General features: G+C 53.9%; 1 pseudogene; it reads left to right on the top strand.

Annotated features, from left to right (window-relative positions):
• Positions 1-501: 501 nt before the first annotated feature.
• Positions 502-19,891, top strand: LOC104675526 (annotated as a pseudogene).
• Positions 19,892-20,642: the final 751 nt, after the last annotated feature.

Here is a 20,642-nt window from a genome sequence, read left to right as displayed (position 1 = left end):
CAGAACCAGAGGAGTTTGAAACGGTGCTTCCAAGCTCCTTGGTGTGATTGATGTGATCACAATAAATATTTTATCTCTAAATCTTGGGCCATTGGACCAAGAGAAGAGAGAGCTGGTGTTGAGTTGTAGTGAGAGGTGTGTGGTTCGTGTGTCTGCTGATCCTACCTTCTGTTTCCACCTTTTTCATGCTCCTGCTTTTTCTCCAGGAAAAATTGCAATAAATTCCTTTCAAAAACTTTACAAAAGCCATAGATGCTTATTGAAAATAGTTCAAATGATATGGAAGACAGAAAGATAGTGAGTGTTTTTCTTTTGTGTGTTTGGATGAATGTGTCTTTGGGGTAGTCACTGTTAACACTGGGTGTATTTCCTTTCAGATCTTTTTCAGTGTACCTACAAATATACATGTACAATTTGTAAAAACCAAAATAGTACCTGAGAAACACTGAGTCCCCTACTCCCACTGCGCAGTCTACATGGACATCCTTTCATGATGATACGATGAGACCTGATCGACTCCTTTTGTTCGCTGGAGGGCTAGGTAATAATAGCTACAGAGAACTCACCTTCAGTGGGCATTTACCATGTGACAGGGTCTGTGCTCCAGACAGGCTACATGAAGTGGATCTTAAGGCTTTTTACAACAATGCTATGGGTGAACACAGTAATTGTTAACATTTTGCACATGATAGAATTGCAGTAGAGAGAAGCAAAGCTGCTTGTTCAAACTTATGGAACAATTCCTGAGAGAGAGAACACTTTTAAAACAATTGTTGTTATAGCCAAGTGATTTACAATCATTTCAAGAAACAGTGCATTTAGTGAACATATTTCAGGGTCTGGGAGCTGTTCTTGAAAATGCACTGGGCTAGAGGTAAGGGAGAGGTCCATTGGCCCTGGGCCCCTAGTGCAAGGAGGGAAGTCTTGCACTGGAGTGCAAGCACACCGGAGTACTTTTGCCATATGTGGTGTTAGTCACTGATACACGTCTCAGTCAGACCTGATGGATTCTTGACCCCTTCCTTTTTTAATTTTTTAATTTTAATTTTTAATTTTTGTTTTTTAAGAGCACAACCCCTCAGGTGGCCACCATGAATCTCTGGTGTTTTCAGTTGGCTGCAGCCTATTTGCTGTCGCTGGTTCAAACATTTTTGAAGCCTGATGATGCTTCCCTCTGTTGTTCTTCTGCATTGTGACCTCCATGCCCGCAGGGTTCAAGACTGTCAGAGCTGGGAGCCACCTTCACAACTACCAGGGTTTCCGGAACCTCCTTTATCTAGCCCTGGGGATGGAAGAGATGTCATCAGGGGCGGAGGCTTCTTAGGTTTACATGCCATTGATAACGAATGTGGTTTTCTTTTATATAAGGGGAGCTTCTTATAATGCACTTTAGTAGGGTAAAGAAGCTTTTGAGGTTTGCTTTCTCTGGAAAGATAATTTGTGATCCTGCCCTTGCTTTCAACAAAAATATAATTTGCATACCAGTGCATGTTGTGTTACTGAGCACTGGCTGACAAATGGTTCTTAACTCATCATTCACTCAGCCACTGTTTCTTGAATGGCATATGTGTGCCAGCTGTAGTAGGAACTTGCTAGGCTCTAGGACTAACCCTTATGAAACGGGGGTCCTGGGGGAAGCAAATGCATATAACTATAAACGTTTAGGGGATATCAGAGGGGGTGCCTATAGGTGCAAAACTTCGTTCATTCATTGTCCTATCTAGGAGGTTTTGTGTCTTAGCAGCGTGTTCCATAGCAACACATCCCTCTATCAAAATATTCATCATATTATTTTGAAATTCTCTGCTTAGGTATGTGTTTTTCCGACTAAGTTTAGAACTGGTTAAGGACAGGCTATGGGGTATGCATTATATATATCTACACACACACATATTTATATATATATACATTACCATTGTAAATATAAAATATATATTTATATATATATACACACATATATATTTCTCCCTCTATATACACACACACCACACATATATACACACACACATATATATGAAATACACACACACACACTTTACTGCCAAGCACAGAAAGTCAAAACTAGGCAAGGGTTCTTTTAGTGTTCATGAAAAACTAGATGTGCTTAGTTGAGAGTGGCCTTAAGTTGCCAGGGGAAAGACAGGATGGATTCACAAACGGAGATAGTGTTTTGTTTTGTTTCTTTTTTTTCTTTAACTCTTGAATTCAAAATAATCCAGACTATTGAAAAGTTGCAAAAATAGTACAGAGAATTCCCATATGCTCTTCCCTCAGATTCCCCAAACATTTCACCCCATTTGTACTTTCTCTTTCTCTCTCTGTGGATATAATTTTTTTTTTTCTGAAATGTTTGAGTATGGAAGGTAGAATGCAGGGCAGGGTGAAAGGCGGAAGGAGAGAGGTGGGTTGGGAGGCTGTTTTTTTTTTTGAACCTTCTGAGATGGAGTTTCGCTCTTGTCACCCAGGCTGGAGTGCAGTGGCACGATCTTGGCTCACGGTAACCTCTGCCTTCTGAGTTCAAGTGATTCTTCTGCTTCAGCTTCCCAAATAGCTGGGATTACAGGCACCCACCACCATGCTCGGCTAATTTTTTGTATTTTTAGTAGAGGCGTTTCACCATGTTGGCCAGGCTGGTCTTGAATTCCTGACCTCTGATGATCCACCTGCCTTGGCCTACCAAAGTGCTGGGATTACAGGTGTGAGTCGCTGTGCCTGGCAATTGCAGTAACCCAGAGCGCTATGATGAGGGCTGGACCTGGTTGGAAATGATGAGAAAGGTGAGAAGTGGTTAGGTCTGGCATATATTTTGAAAGGAGAGTTTAAATGGGTTGGATGACAAGAGAGAGAAAAAGAAGTTTTAAGGATGATGTCAAGGATTTTGGCCTGAGTAACTGGAAGACTACAGATGCTGTTATTGGGATCGGGAAGACTATGAGAGGAGTAGGTTATAGCAGGGGGAATCAAAAGTGTGTTTTGGGCATGCTAAATTTAAGGTCCAAAAAGAGATGTCAGGAAGTGTTGGCTGGGTGCGGTGGCTCACGCCTGTAATTCCAAAACTTTAGGAGGCTGAGGTGGGCAGATCACGTGAGGTCAAGAGTTCAAGACCAGCCTGATAATTATTAAAATCAATCATTGATGTTTACTAATTAATCAGATTATTGCTCCTAATACCGCAGGGGGTGTACACCTACCTGTGATGTTGTTCCTAATATCCAGGGACAGAGAGCATGATTTTAGTGTTAATATCGCAGTAGGTGTGGACTCACCCTGTGACACTGATCCTAATATCCAGGGGGGTAGAGTATGACATGACTCCCAACGTAGCAATGAAAGGACAGCCACCCGGTGATATTGCTCCTAATATTCATGGAAGAAGCGTATGATATTATTCCCAGTATCGCAGGGAGGGTACAGCTCTTCTGTGATATTGTTCCTAGTATCCGGAGGGGGAGAGGATGATGATAATTCCAGTATCGCAGACTGTGTTCCCCTGCCCTGTGATACTGTTATTAATATCCTGGAAGGGAGAGGATGATATGACTCCCCATAGAGCAGGAAGCGTACACCCAGCCTGGGATATTGTTCCCAATATCCATGGAGGGGAGAGGCTGATATTACTCACAATATGGCAGGGGGTGTACATCCACCCTGTGATATTCTTCTTAATATTCCAAGGCTGAGAGGCTGATATTACTCCCGGTATCGCAGACACTGTACACCCCCGTGTGATACTCTTCCTGATATCCGGAAAGGGAGAAGATGGTATTAATCCCCATATCATAGGAGATGAACACCCACTCTGTGATATCTTTCCTACTATGCAGGAGGAGAGAGGATAATATTATTCCCAATATTGCAGAAGATGTACACGCCCCCCCGTGATATTGTCCTTAATATTCCAAGGCACAGAAGACGATTTTACTCCCAATATCACACAAAGTGTACACCCCCCAGTGATGTTGTTCCCATGATCCAGGAGGGAAGAGGATGATATTACTTTCAACCCCTGCACCCTGCAATGCTCTCACCCTGCAACACCGACACCCAGCTCAACCTGACATGGGACCAGAGGTGCTGGCTGGGGGTGTTGATTGCTTCTCTTTTCTCCCTTGCCAGACTCAGTAGAGGAAGCTGAGACCGAGCAGCCATAGGAATAAGGTAGGTTTTGCCTGTGGCTCAGGCTTCCTCTGGTTATGAGCTAGGCCTTGGGGTAACGCCGGGGGAGGTGACAGAGCTGAGTACGGTGGGCATTGGACGCGGCTGTCACCCCTCTGTGGTGTGGGCTGGGGGCTTGGGGGACATCACCTGAGGTGGGCCTGAACCTCCCGTCTACTCTGGCACTGGAGGCCGTGGGGTCCCACACTTCTTCCAATGAACATGCTGACCCCCGCCTGGTCCCCGACCGAGGTGGGGCATCCTTTCCACTGCTGGGGCCCACATGTAGCTGTGGGTTCCTTTCTCATGACCTGGAGAAGCTGCAGTTCACCTTGTGCTCTGCCTCAGAGATGGGAGGCCACACTGCCCTCAGCAGGTAGCAGAATTCAGAGCCTTAGGTTGCAGGGGCCTCAACTGAGGTCCCTGAAGGGTCTGCTCCTTCCTGAGGGGAGCCAGTGGGGAAGGGAAGGCTGTTGTAGGTTTGCCTCAGGGAGGGGGTGGTTCCACCCTCTGCCAAAGTCACTGAAGCAAAGGCACGTGGCTTGCCAGCTGCCCCTGAGGCCAGGGTAGTGGCTGGGAGGGGCTGTGTGCCTCTGCCGGGTGGGGGAGATTTCTTAGCTAATCTAGTGTAGTCAAGTCAGACATTTGCCTCTAAATCATATTTGTTTATGTTTTTAATTCCAAGGCTTTACAGATGAATAAGGAGGCGATTTGTATTGAAAATATTTTTTACATGTGAGCTTGAAACAGAGTCTGTTTAAATCTAGGTTTTCCCTTCCCAGTAATACCTCCTTTCATCCCAGGTTTTCCAACAGGAAATGTGCTCGTTTGCTCACCTCTGGGAGGGGGCTTTGGCTAGGAATCCACTGAAGCCAGCAGGTGCCAGTGGGCTGCTTGAGCAGCCTGGCCTTTGTTAACCCTTTAGGAACTGTGGGCTTCAGGTTTTCAGACCATCCAAGGTGAAGGTGGCCACAGGGGCCTGGAAGCTTTCCCATCCTTCCTGCAGGGATGATCCGTTTCCCTGCATGGAGCTGGGTACTTGGGTACAACACCCCTGTCCTGTGCTGTCGGTGGCTTTACCAATTTTGCACAGCAGTTTTTGAGCTGATCAATAGCTCTGATTGGCTGTTGAGGATTTCATGGATTCCTGTACCCCACCAGGGGGCCCAATATGCTAACAGAAGTTACATTTGTAGTTGTAGTGCTGCATATACATGGGTCCAGTTAGAAGGCTTTGATTCTTTCTAAAGGGAAAGGCATCTCTGAGGGATCACTGAGCTGACATAGTCTCCTAAAACCATGCTGTCAGGTGGGCAACAAAGCAGGAGAGGAGGGTGATTTCGTAGGAGAGTCGGGCCACAGGCCTGCATATTCTCTCTGTCCCCATAGTGCCGGAGTTCCTACGTGCTCCAGGCCCCGGGTTTGCATTGCACATAATTCTCAAGGGCTCATGGCAAGCTGTGCCAGGGACACAGAGGGCGGGGATGTGGGGACCCTGCCCCCAGTGGACCAAGGACTCACTGCTGGACTCTAATCTGTCTAGGTGTTTTTGTGACTTACAGAAATACCTCCACCTTGCCTGGGCCTGGAGCCACAGGAGACCCTGCCAAAGGTGAAGAATGTTCTGGAACAATGCAAGACCTGCCCAGGCTGCCCCCAGGAGCCAGCGTCCTGGGGTATCTGTGCGGCATCCAGCAACATGAGCTTGCAGGACCCCGAGGAGCCCTCCTTCTGCTTGGAAGCTGAGGACGAGTGGAAGGACCCAGAGGCCCTGAGCTCACGGCTGCTGTTCCTGAACGCCCTGGGTACAAGGCCAGCTTCCGTGGCCTCTATGATGTGGCGCTGCCATGGCTGAGTAGCGTGTTCTGCAGCTTTAGCAATGAGGAGGAACTGACTGGGCGCCTGGCACAGGCCCGAGGGGCGGCCAAGAAAGCTGGCCTCCTCATGGCCCCAGCCAGGCTCTGCTTCCTCCTGGGATGGCTGTGCAGCAGGAGGCTCAAGCAGTCCCAGGCCCCGGTGTACTTTGAGGAAGCACTGGGGGCCCTGGAGGGCAGCTTCGGGGACCTGTTCCTGTTGGTGGCTGTGTACGCTAACCTGGCCAGCATTTACCGGAAGCAGAACCGGGAGAAGTGCACACAGGTGCTCCTGGGGACGCCCGGCCACATCTGCAGCACCGAGGCAGAGGGGGAGCTCCTGCAGCTGGTGCTGCGGCAGGTGGTGGGTGGCCAGAGCCTGCAGGCCAAGGCCCGGGCCTGCTTCCTGCTGGCCAGGCACCACCCGCGCCTCAAGCAGCCCGAGGAGGCCCTGCCCTTCCTAGAGCAGCTGCTGCTTTTGCACAGGGACTCGGGAGCCCCAGAGGCTGCGTGGCTCTCAGACTGCTACCTACTCCTGGCTGACATCTACAGCCGCAAGTGCCTGCCCCACCTGGTGCTGAGCTATGTCAAGGTGGCCTCATTGAGGACACGGGACTTCCTGGCCGGCTTGCTGAGGAGCGTGAACCTGGTGCTCCAGAACGCCCTCCAGCCCCACAGCCTCCCCACCCAGACTTCCTACTACCTCAGGTGAACGCTGGCCTCCCTAACCCTGGGGACAGTCCAGGCCCTGCGTGGCTTTCTCCATGCCAGCCTGGTCCAGCTGTACAGCCACCGTGGCTACCACGGCCCAGCCATCACCTTCATGATGCAGGTGGTAGAAGCCAGTGCTGTTGCCGGAGTCCGTGCCATCGTGGACCACCTGGAGGCCCTGGCCTGGCTGCACGTGCTTCATGGGCAGAGCCTCGTGGCGCTGAACATCCTGCAGTCTTTCCAGGATGCAGTGGTGGCCAGCGAGGACCAGGAAGGTGTGATTGCCAACGTGGAGGCCATGGCTCTGAAGAGGACGGGCCGGACGAGGCAGGCAGCCAAGGGCTACTACCGCACCCTGCGGGCGGCTCAGGACCTGGGCCAGCAGAGGAACCAGGCAGTGGTGGTGGCCAACTTCGGGACCCTGTGCCTGCACGCGGGTGCTCAGCACTACCTCCTGGGTGCTGTGCGGCTGTTCTCGAGGCTGCTCTGCGGTGAGTGTGGCCAGGACTTCACCCACATGCTCCTGCAGCTGGGCCACCTCTGCACCCACCAGGGCCTGGCCCAGCAGGGCAAGGGCTACTACTAGTGGGCCCTTCTGGTCGCTGTGGAGATGGGTCATGTGGAGAGTGAGTGCCCCTCCTGTGTACCTTCCAGGGCCACTCGGGTCAGGGCACACCTGGGGTTTGTGATTCAAAAACAAGTGGTGGTTTTTCCACCATAGAAAGTGCTGAGTTGTGGCCAGCAGCAGATGTTGGCAAGCACCCTGGAGACAGGCGGTTCCCATGCAGGGCCAGGCCCTCTGTGCCCTACTGGGGCAGCCAGCTCTTCCTGGTTTGCCCCGGGACCACCCTGCCTTGAGCACTGAAAGTCCTGCATGCTGGGAATTCCTAGCCATGACCCTGGGATCAAGGCAGGCTCTGCTGAGCTGGGACTTGGGGCCCCTCCATGAGCCAGGCCCTGAACGCCGTTTCTTGTGGACGTGTTATCTGCTTGGTAGGTTGGCAGTATGCGCACCTGTCATCCCACTTCACAGAGAACACAGGGGCGGGTGATTGCCCAAAGCCGCAGAGCAGTTCATACAAAAGTAGCTCGTTGTGCAGAGTGTGCCAGGCCCCACCCACAAATGGGGCTTGTGGGGTCCTCGGGTGGCAGGGACTGAGCGTGGGAATGTGAGCTTCAGGCCAGAGAAGCCACAAAAGGGTGAGTGGCGTGATGGCGGGGCAGCACTTGGCCCTGGGTTAGGGAAGCCTCTTTAGTCTGGGACCAGAGGGTTGAGAGGATTCAGTCAAATAATAGGTGGTGGGGGAGGGGCTAGTGGTGTAGCCTGTGTGAAGGACCAGGGATGAGCAAGTGGGGGTGAGTGAGCGGAGGTGTGATGGGGGTGAGTGAGCGGGAGTGTGAGCAGGGATGAGTGGGGTGTGAGCGGGGGTGAGTGAGCAGGGCTTATGCAGGGAGGTGCGGAGTTGGAAGTGGGTGGGCTCGGTGCTGGATGGTGAGAAGCTCTTCTGGAGAGCTAAGCAGGGCCTGGGGCCTCAGGCTGTGGCTTGGCCTTTTCCCCAAGAGCACTGGGGAGCCATGGAGTGCTGTCGAGCAGTCACTGCAGACTGAGCAGTGAACAGACACTAGGTGGTCAGGGCTGTCCGAAATCTAGCCGCAGAGGATAGATGAGGAAACTGAGTCCAGGGAAATGGCCGAGACAAGGGATACTGTTGTGGGTCCCCTCTGCCTTGCAGCGCTTTGTCATGGCACAGTGAAGCCACTCAGAGGTGCCTCCTGTGGCCTGGACCAGAGCCCCAGGGGCTGTGGCCAAATCTGCCCATTTTCCCAGCACAGGCCTGGCACCCACTCCTGGCCCTAGGAGGGATGAGATTTTGGAAAGGACCGTGTGAAGGGGCCCCGGTCCCACACATCTGCCCAAGGAGGGGTGGGGGGTTCATACCCAGGCTTCTTCCCCAGGGGCGTTCTCTGACTGGAAGGAGACCCTCCGGGAACCCAGCGCCCCAGCCCCCACTGCAGCCTCCGGTGGCTCCTGGCACAATAGCCCGTGGCACCTCCTCCTACGAGGCCCTCCCCGGGGTGCTGGGGGATTCAGACTTGGAAATGCAGGCCAGGGAATGGGGATCATGCTTCCCTGTCTCCCCACCCTGCGCTGAATGGTCGAGGAGACCGAGGCGGGGCTGATACCCCACATGCTTACTTGGGGTCATTTTTGAGTCACTTTCGGCAGTTTGTGTCCTTCTAGGAGTTTGGCTGTTGTGTCTAGATGGTCTGATCTGTTGGTGTACAATTGTTCGTAGTGTTTTCATGGAATCCTTTTATTTCTGTCAGGTCGGCAATAATGTTTCCTCTTTCATTTCTGATTTTAGAAACTTGGGTTTTTAATTATTTATTTATTTTTATTAGACATGCAGTCTCATCATGTTCCCCCAGGCTGGTCTTGAATGCTGGCCTCAGCGATCCTTCCACATCGGCCTCACAAAGCGCTGGGATGACAGGCGTGAGCCATGGTGCTCAGTCTCTGATTTTAGTCATTTGTGTCCTGTCTTTCTTTCCTTGGTCAGTCTGGTGAAAGATTTGTCAATTTTGTTATTATTTTCAAAAAACCCACTTTTGGTTCTGTTGATTATCTCTTTTGTTTTTCCATTCTCTGTATTTTTACTTCTCATTTCCACTCTCATGTTTATTATTTTCTTCCTTTTATTCGCTTTGGGTTTAGATCATTTTCTAGTTTCTCAAGGTGGCAGGTTAGGTTTTTGATTTGAGATTTTTCTTCTTTCTTTGAATGTAGACATTTACAGTTATAAATTTCCCTTTCAGCACTGCCTTAGCTGCATCTTGGAGTTTTTGATACGCTGTGCTATTTTTTTTTTAAAGACAGAGTTTTGCTCTATTGCCCAGGCTGCGGTGCAGTGTTGCGATCTTGGCTCACTGCAACTTCTACCCAGGTTCAAGCCATTCTCATGCCTCAGCTTCCCAAGTAGCTGGGATTACAGACGTGCACCACCCCACCCGGCTAATTTTTGTATTTTTTTTTTTTTTTTTTATAGAAGTGGGATTTCACCATGTTTCCCAGGCTGATCTCAAACTCCTAGACTCAAGCGATCCTCCCGCCTCGGCCTCCCACAGTGCTGGGATGACAGGTGTGAGCCACCGTGCTGGCCCGGGCTGTGCATTTGTTTGCATTCTTCTCAAATTAGTTTTTGGTTTCCCTGATGGTCTCTTTGACTCACTGGTTGTTTAGGAGTGTGTAATTTCCACATATTTTTGAATTTCCCACATTTCCTTCACTGTTGATTTCCAGTTTCGTGCCAGTACAGCTGAAGAGCACCTCTGCTTTGGTCTCAGTCCTTCTCCACTCACTGAGGCTCGTTTTGTGGCCTGGCACATGGTCTGTCATGGGGAATGTCCCATGGGTGCTCGAGAGGACTGTGTATTCAGCTGTTGTTGGGTGGCATGTGTGACAGATGTCCATTCGGCGTACCTGGTTTCCAGTGTTAATCTCTGGAATGTTTCTGACACTAGAAAACCAGAAACTTTCCGCCGTTCCCAGCGCCCTGGCTTTGGGAGAGGCCAGTGAGCCTGTGGGTTTGGAGCCTGGTTGCATGAGAGAAGCATGTGTGGGAATGCCAGGGGCCGGCTTTGAACCCCATTCCCCCAACATGATGCCGTGTGTGGCAGACATGACGCTTGGCTTTGCTCTCTCAGGGTTCCATCTGTGACAGGGGCTACTTGTGCCCCTGGCCTCATCAGCTCAGGCTGAAGGCAGCCCTGGTCCTGGCCAGAGGGGATTTGTGAAGCAGAAATAGATGGCCTGGTGCAGCGGCCGAGCCTGGCCAGGACCTCGACCCTGGGAGTTGTAAAGAAGGCCGGCCTCTACCATGAGCATCTGCACCAAGCTGTGCCCATGTCACGGTGTGCTCGGCATCTGCCTTGGCATGGGTGCATGGCCTGTCTGCGCTCAGGCTCCCCGCCTATGGGGCCCAGGCTCACAGAGGTGTGAAAGAGGCAAGCACGGCACAGGGGCCTCCGAGCCCAGCCAGCCTCGCTTCGATGCTGGGAGACTAACGTCTTCCATTTTGTCTTCTGCCCAGGCCAGCTGTGGGCCGTCCAGCGGCTGTGCTACTTCTACAGCGTCGTCATGCCCAGCAAGGCCCAGTGTGTCCTCTACCACGAGCTCCAGCTCTCCCTGGCCCGCAAGGTGGCCGACAAGGTGCTGGAGGGGGCAGCTCGTGGAGACCATCAGTCAGCTCTACCTGTCCCTGGGCACCAAGCGGTGAGGGCTGGCTTTGCAGTGGTGGAGGTGGGGGCAGGCAGGGCAGGGAGGAGGGCACAGGGAAGCTGGTCCAGGGCCCCATCAGCCCCTTCCCTTTTGATCATTTGGTTCCTTGGCATCAGATGCTTTGAGCTGCTGGGCCTGGGGTCGTCCCAGGGCTGCTGCTGGCCCGTGAGTCCCAGCTTGAGCCTCCCTTGTTGGGTCAAAGGTCATCTCAACCCCAGCAGAGGCAGTACGTGCACTCTGGGCTGTTCTTCCTGCTATGGTGGCTTTTGTCATCTGACCTGCCTGCCCCGAGTCTTCACTCCTGACCTTCATCTGTCCCCTTAAATGTGACCACAGCAGCCACCTGTGGCTTCTCTCCCACAGAAGACAGAGCCAGTTGTGTCACATGCTTCCCTGGGGCAGGGTTTCAAGGTCTCACGTCCCATATGTGGCCCACTCGGCTTCCCCTGAGCATCCTGACCTGGTGGGGTAACCATGGCCCTGGCCACCCCACCCTTAGGGCCCAGTGACATTGCAGCAGTCACACCCCCTCGAGTGTCAGACCTACTGAGAGAGCAGGGAAGGAGCCAGATTCCATGGGGACCTGGGAGACTGGCTCCAGTCTTGGGCTCAGGTTCACAGAAGGAAAATGGGCCAGTGTGCTAGAGCCATGCTTCTCAAAGTGTAGCCCCTGGACCAGCAGAGCAACATCCATGTCACCTAGGAGTTTGTGGCAAGTGGGAGTTCTAGGTCCTGCCCCAGGCCTGTGGAGCCAGAAGCTCTGGGGACAGGGCCAGCAAGCTATAAGGACAGGCCTCCGGGTGACTGTGATGCCTGCACACCTTGAGAACCATTGGCCTAGATAGCCTCTGAACACTAACGGCTCCTGGTGCGTCTGGAGAAGACACAGGCCATGTCTGGGAGGCAGGGGAGATGGACTAGCACACTCCTCCTGCCACAGGGCAGCATGATGCTCGATTCCCTCAGAAGGATGTCCTTCATCTTTTCCATGCCGTGTGTGTTCACCTTGGCCCTCCCAGCAGCCTGGGAAGGGCAGAACACTGCACACACAAGAGGGCCGTTCCCAGTCCCCACGTGCCAGATTCATCTGTCACCAGACCCACGGGAAAGGCAGACTGGTTCCAGGAGGATGAGAGCCCTTGTTCTGACACCTGTGTCTGATTCCAGGGCCTACAGATCCGCTCTAGACTACACCAAACGAAGTCTGAGGATTTTCATTGACTTCCAGAAGAAAGAGAAGGAGGCGCATGCCTGGCTGCAAGCAGGGAAGATCTACATCCTGCGGCAGAGCGAGCTGGTGGATTTGTACATCCAGGTGAGTGGCAAGGGATGCAGGAGGACCCCTGTGCTGTTCACTCTCTGTCCATCCACCCATCCATTCATCCTTCCGTCATCTATTTACCTGTTCATCCTTCCATCCATCCATCCATCATCCATCCATCCATCCATCATCCATCCATCCATCCATTCTTCCATCATCTTCCTATACACCTGTGGGTCCTTCCATTGATCCATCCATCATACATACATCCATCCTTCCATCATCCATCCATTCACCTGTTCGTCTTTCCAGGCATCCATCCATCCATCCATCATCCATCCATCCTTTTATCATCCATCCATTCGCCTGTCCATCCATCCATCCAACTGTTCATCCATCTATCCATTCATCCATCCATCCTTTCACCTCTTCATCCATCCATCCATCCTTCCATCCATCTTTCCATTATCCATCCAACCATCTTCCATCCATCCATTCATTTATCATGCATCCTTTTATCATCCATCCATCCATTCACCTCTTCATCCGTCCATCCATTCTTCCATCCTTCCATCATCCATTCACCTGTTCATTCTTCCATCCATCATTCATCCACTCGCCTGCTCATCTTTCCATCCATCCATCCTTCTATCATCCATCCATTCACCTGTTCATCATTCCATTCATCCATCCATCCATCCATTCGTCCATCCATCCTTTTATCATCCATTCATTCAGCCACTCTCCATCCACCTGTTCGTCTGTCCATCCATTCATCCAACCATTCTTCCATCATCCATCCATTCACCTGTTCATCCTTCCATCCATCCATCATTCATCCATTCATCTATTTATCCATTCATCCATATATCCATCCATTTATCATCCATCCATCCTTCCATCATCCATCCACTCACCTCCTGTTCATCCTTCCATTCATCCATTTATTCATCCATCTATCCTTCCATCATCCATCCATTCATCTGTTCATCCTTCCATCCATCCATCCATTTATCCATACATCCATCCTTTTATCATCCATCCTTTTGTCATCCATCCATTCACCCGTCTGTCCGTCCATTCACCTGTTCATCCACCCATCCGTCCATTCATCCTTCCATCAACCATCCATTAACCTGTTCATCCTTCCATCCATCCACCATTCATCCATCCATTCATCCACCATTCATCCATCCATTCATCCATCCATCCATCATCCATCCTTCTATCAACCATCCAATCACCTCCTGTTCATCCTTCCATCCATTCATCTGTTCATCCTTCCATCCATCATCCATCTGTCCATCCATCATTCATCCATCCTTTTATCCATCCATTCACTCATCTATCCATCCATTCACCTGTTCCATCCATCTGTCCATTCATCCTTCCATCATCCATCCATTCACCTGTTCATCCTTCCATCCATATATCCATTTATCCATTCATCCATCCATCCATCATCCATCCGTGCTTTCATCCATCCACCCATCCATCCATCATCCATCCATTCACCGTTCGTCCATCCATCCCTCATCCATCCACCCACCAATCTACCTATTAATCCATCCCTCCATTCATCTATCTGTCCATTTGTTTATCCATACATTCATCTATCCACCATCTATCCATCCATATGTACATACATCCTCTACCTTCCACCCATCCATACATTATCTACCCACCCATACAGACACACAGACATACACACATCATTCCACTCACCCATCCATCCATTCATCCATCCAAACATTAATCTATCCACACATCCATCCATCCATGTGTCTACATCTCATCGATTCATCCATCCATCCACTCATTCCTAAGCCACTGCTGAGCACCTGTTGTGTGCCTTTCCACTCCCTCCAACTGGTTCCCTCACCTCCTCCCCCAGTGGCCAGCATCTTCTCCCTGAGGGCAGAGGCGCGGCCCCTCACAGTGTCCAGAACCTGCTGGTATACAGCACATGCTCAAATAATGTGACCACCCAGTTAACACACAGAAGAACTTGCTCCAAGCGACACGTGGCACATCTCCTTACAAAATGAATCTATCATAGTGGCTGTTTTCAGAGGCTTTCCCAAACACAGTGTGATCTGGAACAAATTGTGAAGCCCACGAGCCTGATGAAGCTTTCATTATTGAGCACCTGCTGTATACCTCCTTGAGCTGAGGAGAGGGATCAAGAGCTCATGGCCAAGAGGGGACCAGGCCCACCCACAAACACTGTTGATGTGGCAGGGATGTGGCAACGCAGAAAGGAGCCAGGGGATGGGCTCCCAGCAATCTGGGGGCCACGGAGACTGGTTTGAGTGCAGGGGGAGTGGGCTAGGGCTATCCCTGATGGTAGGATTCACAGGTGTCAGGATCCTGGGCTGCAGCTGCTCAGTCACCTCCTGGGACTCAGGTGCATCAGTTCATTGTCCTCATGCCAGTGGTGGGGACAGCCCTAATGCACAGGGTCTGAAAAATGCTCAGGTGTACCTGTAGTGTGTGAGAGGAAGGAGGCTGGCAAAGGTGGGCTTGGCCACCTTGCCAGGTGTGGGTCTTGAGCGAACTTCTGCCTCCTTTCAGGTGGCACAGAATGTGGTCGTGTACACAGGTGACCCCAACCTGGGGCTAGAGCTGTTTGAGGTAAGCTGGAGACATCTTCTTCAATGGGGCCTGGGAGCGGGAGAAAGCCATGTCCTTCTACTGGGTGAGCTGGCCTGTGGGCTGATGTGAGTGAGCCTCAGGGGGGCGCCTGGAGGGCAGAGGCACAGGTGTGGCAGGGCAGAGGCCTCTCGCCTGGAGGCAGGGCCACCCATGCACATACTTAGTTTCCAAGTGGTCTCACCTGGAATGAAATTGACCGTGCCCCTGCCCGGGACAAACGCTCGGGGCCTGGACGTGACAATGGCTCTACCCTTGTACCTGATGATCTCAAGCAACCATGAGCGGGAATTCGTGTCCCCATCGTCCAGATGAGGAAACTGAGGCTCAGCGAGGCACAGGGACATGTCAAAGGACACACAGCATGTCAGTGGGAGGCCCAGGTCTGCATGCACCCGAAGTGGGATGGCTTCTCCCTTCCTCTGAGCTCACGGTGTGGCTCAGCCCTGGGCACAGATAAATGTGGTGTTTTTAGAGCAGAGAGGAGTGCTGGCTCCCCCCAGTCAGACCCCCAGTGCCCAGGTGGGAGAGGCTGGTCTGAGGCTGCCGGGTGTAGCTGGATGGGCTACTTGGGTGTCCAAGTTGTTGACTCTTCAGCCCCCAACTTGGGTGTCTGAACTGTGTGTTATCCCAGAGCACAGAGCTGTTTTGAGGTGCAGGGGTAGCAGGGGCATGGGAAGCTCCAAGCACATGTTTGAGCTCTGAGGAAGGCGCTGGGCAAGGTGGGTGCTGCGGGAAACCTGACCCCACCTGCCTGTGTGGTAGGACCGGTCCTGGTCCTGGCAGTGACTACGGGCAACCGCAAGGTGGAGCTGCAGCTACAGCTGTGCAATAAGCTGGTGACTCCTGGCCACACTGGAGAAGCCCCAGGAGGACTTGGAGTTTGCCTACATGGCCCTAGCATTCAGCATCACTCTGGGTAAGTCCCCTGAGCCCCCACCCTGCCAGGACCCACACTTTGCCAGAGCCCAGCCTCCAGGTCTGCAGGGCAGGAGCTGAAACAGCTGCTGGATTTTCCTGGTCTCCTGTCCAGGCAGGCAGATCTGCACAACCGGCTTCCCCGTCTGGCTGTGGGGCACAGCCCGAGATCTCTCATGCAGTGCAGAGCTCCCTGCCTGACTGAGCTCTGCTTCCTCTGCCTGCTCCCGCTGCTGACCACAAGGGCCGCCCAGTGTGCCCTCTGCCTTCCAGACATGCCAGGCATCTCGTTGGTCCCTGTATGTGCCAGGCTTAGTGGCACATTCCCTTTCTCTTGTGCCCTTCCCACCCTCATCAACCACATGGCTCTCTGGCTGATAAAATCCCAGTTCCCCTTCCAGCAGTCTGCCCCTTAAGGCCGGGCATCCCCTGGTGTTGTGCCAGGGTCGTCTGTTCCCCTCCAGAGACAGGGAACCCTGGGCAGGCCACATGCCCGTGCCTTGTGCCCTGGGGCCCAGTACACAGTAGGTATACAGCTGATTCCCCAAGGTAGGGGGCACTGATCGTGACACACCCAGGAGGAGTCGGATGTCACATCTGTGGGTTGCATGGAGCCGGGGTGCCCGGGAGCACCTGGACTGCATGGCTTTTGGGCTCCCCTGGTTAAAACCAGTGAGTAAAGGCAGGTGACTGTGTGTAGGCGCAGAGCTGGGCCATCCAAGTCCGACTTTGCCAAAGCCTCACAGTAGACAGGGGCAGGCCTTATTAGTTCTGCTTTGCAGATGGGAAAGTGAGTCTGGGAACCCGGAAGGGACTGGCCAGAGCTGTCCCGGTGACCGCAGGTGCCTGGAGGCAAGCCAGGTGCTGCCCAGGGCCTGCATACCTGCTCCTGAGGGGCCTGTGCCTGACTGCCCCAGGGAGCCACGTCCTCACACCTGCCCCTTTGGCCTGCACCCCAGGGGACTGGCTGAACGAGCGCGTGGCCTACCACCGGCTGGGCCATGGCGAGCTGGCGGAGCACTTCTACCTCAAGGCCCTGTAGCTCTGCAACTCACCGCTGGAGTTCCATGAGGAGACCCTCTATTACGTGAAGGTGTACCTGGTGCTCGGTGACATCATCTTCTACGACCTGAAGGTAGGTGGGAGGGGCAGGGCTCGAGGTGTTCCCGGCCCCCTTGGAGTGGGATCTCCACCCAGACCCCAGAGGCCTGGGTTCCAGCCTTCCTTAGGAATGGCCTAGTGACCTCCCTGGAGCTCTGCACCTGGCTAGAGGAGCCGACAAAGTTAGCAGATACGACCCAGCTCCCAAGCTGGCCAGGCCCCACCCTCAAGAACTCAGTCTCAGCCAGGGAGGCTGACACATGAGCGGGCAATGGTGGCCTCTGGGTAAAGAAGGGGGATTGTAGTCAGGGGGGCCCTCCTGGAGGAGGTGACATCAAAGCTGAGTCTCGACAGTCAAGTGTCAAGTTGCATTTAACAAAACAGGGTTGGGAGAAGGACATTTTGGAGGATGGCATCATCCTCACATTGAATCCACGTTGCAAGATCCAACCCAAATCCTGGTGCCTCCTCTAGGAAGCCTGCCCAGGGTGCCAGCCTGCACTGAGCAACTCCTTCCTGGAGTCCCGAGACACCTTGAATCTTCACATTACCCAGGAAGGGTGGGGTGGGACCGGTGTCTTACCGTCAGGTTCACAGACAGGGAAACCCCAGCTCATGGCAGGTGCAGTGGGCCGGGGTCCCAGCCAGGCAGGCTGAGGCCTTGCTGGGTCAGGTCTGTCTCGAGGGGAGGTGCTGTGCTCCCTCTGCCCCCAGCCCTGCAGGGGTGGAGAGCTGGGACTGGCAGACTCAGACCTGGGGTGTCTCCACCACTCTGCCCAGCAGACACCGCCCCTCCTCAGCTATCGCACTGGCACCACGTCAGTGCTCCTTATGGGCTGAGGGACCAGGGCCCTGCAGTCCAGGGGCCGAGATCTTGGGGGCCTTAGAACAACATGAGGAGCTGGGGCAGCCCTAAGACTCCGCCCCTTATCCCCCACCACAGGCCTGGGGCTGTCTGGGAGGCCCCCGCCCAGTGCTGGCGACACCTGATGGTCAGAAGCGGTCCCTGTGGCCTCCGAAGTCCCAGCCAGACAGGGAGGTGCCAGGTGTCAGACCCAGAGGGATGCTGCTCACCACTCAGGGGCTCGCCTGAGACCCAGGGGACGGGCCTCCCAGAAAAGGCCTTTATCTCTCTTGGTGAAGCCTGCCGCCCACTCCGCCTGCCCGGGAGGAAGGAAAGGGCCAAGTAGTACCTGAGAGGCCAAAGTCCATGGTTGGGGTCGAGGGGCAGAGGCCTCCTTCACCTCCTTCCCATGGACAGCCCTCTGGGTCTCATCGTGACTATGCTGTCAGCCCAGGCCAGCTTCCCACAGGGAGGCCCCCTCGGAATTCCCCAAGGGCAGCTGTCTTTCCGAGGCCACACCCTCCTCCTTTTATAGGAGGCTCTGGACCCAGGGCCCAGAGGAGTGGGAGAAAAAGCCGGGCTGGATGGGGCCTGGAAGGCTGGCAGAGAGGCAGGGGTAAATGGGCATCTTTGCCGATTGCCTCTAAAATGGGGTCCCCTTTAGTCTACACGTGAGAGTAAGCCCTGGAATAGGGTGGATTAGATGTATCCTGGCTCAACCTGCCACTCACTAGCTGTTGCACACACTACAGGCACATGCAAATGCACACAGGCACACGCACACACAGGCATGCACACAGGTACACAAACACGCACAGGCACACGCAGAGACATATGCTTTGGTTGGCTCCTTCCTGTTTAGTTAGGATGCCCCCACCCCTTCAGGAAGCCTTTGCCTTCCACCCCCGGCTGAGTCTGGGGCCTCCTGGGCTTCCCTCTGCCACAGCCCGGGCCACCTTTGTGGTCAGTGTTCACTCCCAGGTCCCTCAGACTGGGAGCAAGGACGTTAGGCTCAGCCATGCACCCAGCACAGAGTCCAGGGTTCGGCTGGGCCGGGGGCATTGGATGAGCAGTGGCGGTGACTCGGGGCCTTCTCATGCCCTTGCTCTGTATGTGGGGTGGGGCAGTGAGGGAATGGACTGCTGCATCTTGGACTTTGTCCTTGGCACCATCTTGAGATGGTAAAGAGGGACAGGCCAGGCATGGGTCTTAGAGAGGTCCCTTGAGTGACCCCCATGTGGAGGAGGCGCCTGGGGAGAGGCCGGGTGGGGGATGGGAGGGTCAAGGTGGAGGTCTGGGAGACGGCATCCCAACCCAGGGATGGTGAGTTTGAGCCAAAGATTCATTGAAAATGGGAGTGGATGTCTTAGTCACACTCCGTCAATATTTCAGGGAACATTGCCAGAGAGGACACCTGTGAGATGGTTTTGTACCCGGCCTGTCCCATGGAGGGCCTGGAAATGGTCAGCATGGACAGGGGCCAGAGGGGAGCCTGGGTCACTCAACGCTGTGCCCCTGCTGTGGCTTGGAGCCACGGGTCCTGCATGGAACTCTCAGAGCAGGCAGGATCTGCCCTGACCTCAGCCCATGGGGAAAGCAGCCACTGCCTGCAGAGAGGGTGGGACTGGGGCAGGAGGCTTGGGGTGAGTGGAGCGTAGGGACAGTCAGGAAGGCTTCCAAGGGTGTCAGGGTCGTCCCCACCTCCTGCAGCTGAGACCACAGCAGTGTCACAGGCTTCAGGGCTCATGGGGTGAGCCAGCATTGGCTGGACATGTGGAATGACCTGGAGACAGGAACAGCCACTGGGAAGACGGGCTCCAAGTCCCCCTTTTGCTGAGCATGACCTGTCCCCTTCAGGACCCCCGTTTGATGCAGCTGGGTACTACCAGCTGGCACTGGCAGCCACCGTGGACCTGGGCAACAAGAAGGCACAGCTGAAGATCTCCACGCAGCCGGCCACCATCTCCCACAACTTCCTCCTGGACCGTGAGAAGTCGCTCCTCTTCTACCAGAAGGCCAGGACCTTTGCCACAGAGCTCAACGTCCACAGGGTCAACCTGCCTCCTCTGCCACTCTGCGGGTGGGCCCTCTGCTTGGCCCCCAGCCACCCTCGCTGAGGACAGCATCCGAGGGAGTGGGTTTTGTGCAAGGAAGATGGTCTCCTGCCTCTCCTGGTGTCTCCTGTGGCTCATTTTCTGGGAAATGGAGGCATGAAAGCAGGGTTTATATAGCAATAAATTTTTTTTGCAATAACATACCAAAGTCCCCAGGGCATCCTTCCCTGTGTGCTTCCTGGGCTGTGTCTAGGTGCCAGCTCCTTCCATGGTGACAGCCCTCTGATCTTGGGGATGAGAAGGACCCTGAGTCCAACAGACCTGGGCCAGGTCACCATGAGCCTCGGTTTCCTCGGCGGCCAGAGGGGAGATGGTGGTAGAACTCCCTGGGCAGCTCCCTGCTCTCCCTGCTCAGAGCTCTTGCTGTAGGTCTTGTGCCGCCCTTGCCTTTATCCTTCAGACCACTGAGCCCGCATGTGGGGGCTGCTCGTGTCCCTGTTCACCATTGAAGAAATAGAGGCACAGAGAGGTTAGGTGTCTGGCCCACCATCACACAGCAGGTAGGGGCGGAGACGCAGAGCCCAGTACTGACCACCACACCACCCTGCCAGCCTGCAGCCAGGAAGGTGTCCCCCATTAGGACCCAAGGTCAGCTCCTGGACCTCTCTTGTGTCAGGAGAGCCACAGGCCAGTGAGGGTGGCCCCGGGGATCCCTCACTCAGTGTCGTCTGCTCCCAGACTTGGTTGGGCCGAGCCTGGCCAGTCCCACCTCTGGCCACCGGTCAGCCCTGCGGGAAGTGAAATGCAGGGATCT

The sequence above is a fragment of the Rhinopithecus roxellana genome, chromosome 9, assembly GCF_007565055.1.
Source record: "Rhinopithecus roxellana isolate Shanxi Qingling chromosome 9, ASM756505v1, whole genome shotgun sequence".
NCBI lineage: Eukaryota > Metazoa > Chordata > Mammalia > Primates > Cercopithecidae > Rhinopithecus > Rhinopithecus roxellana.
This window is presented reverse-complemented; position numbering and strand designations above follow the sequence as displayed.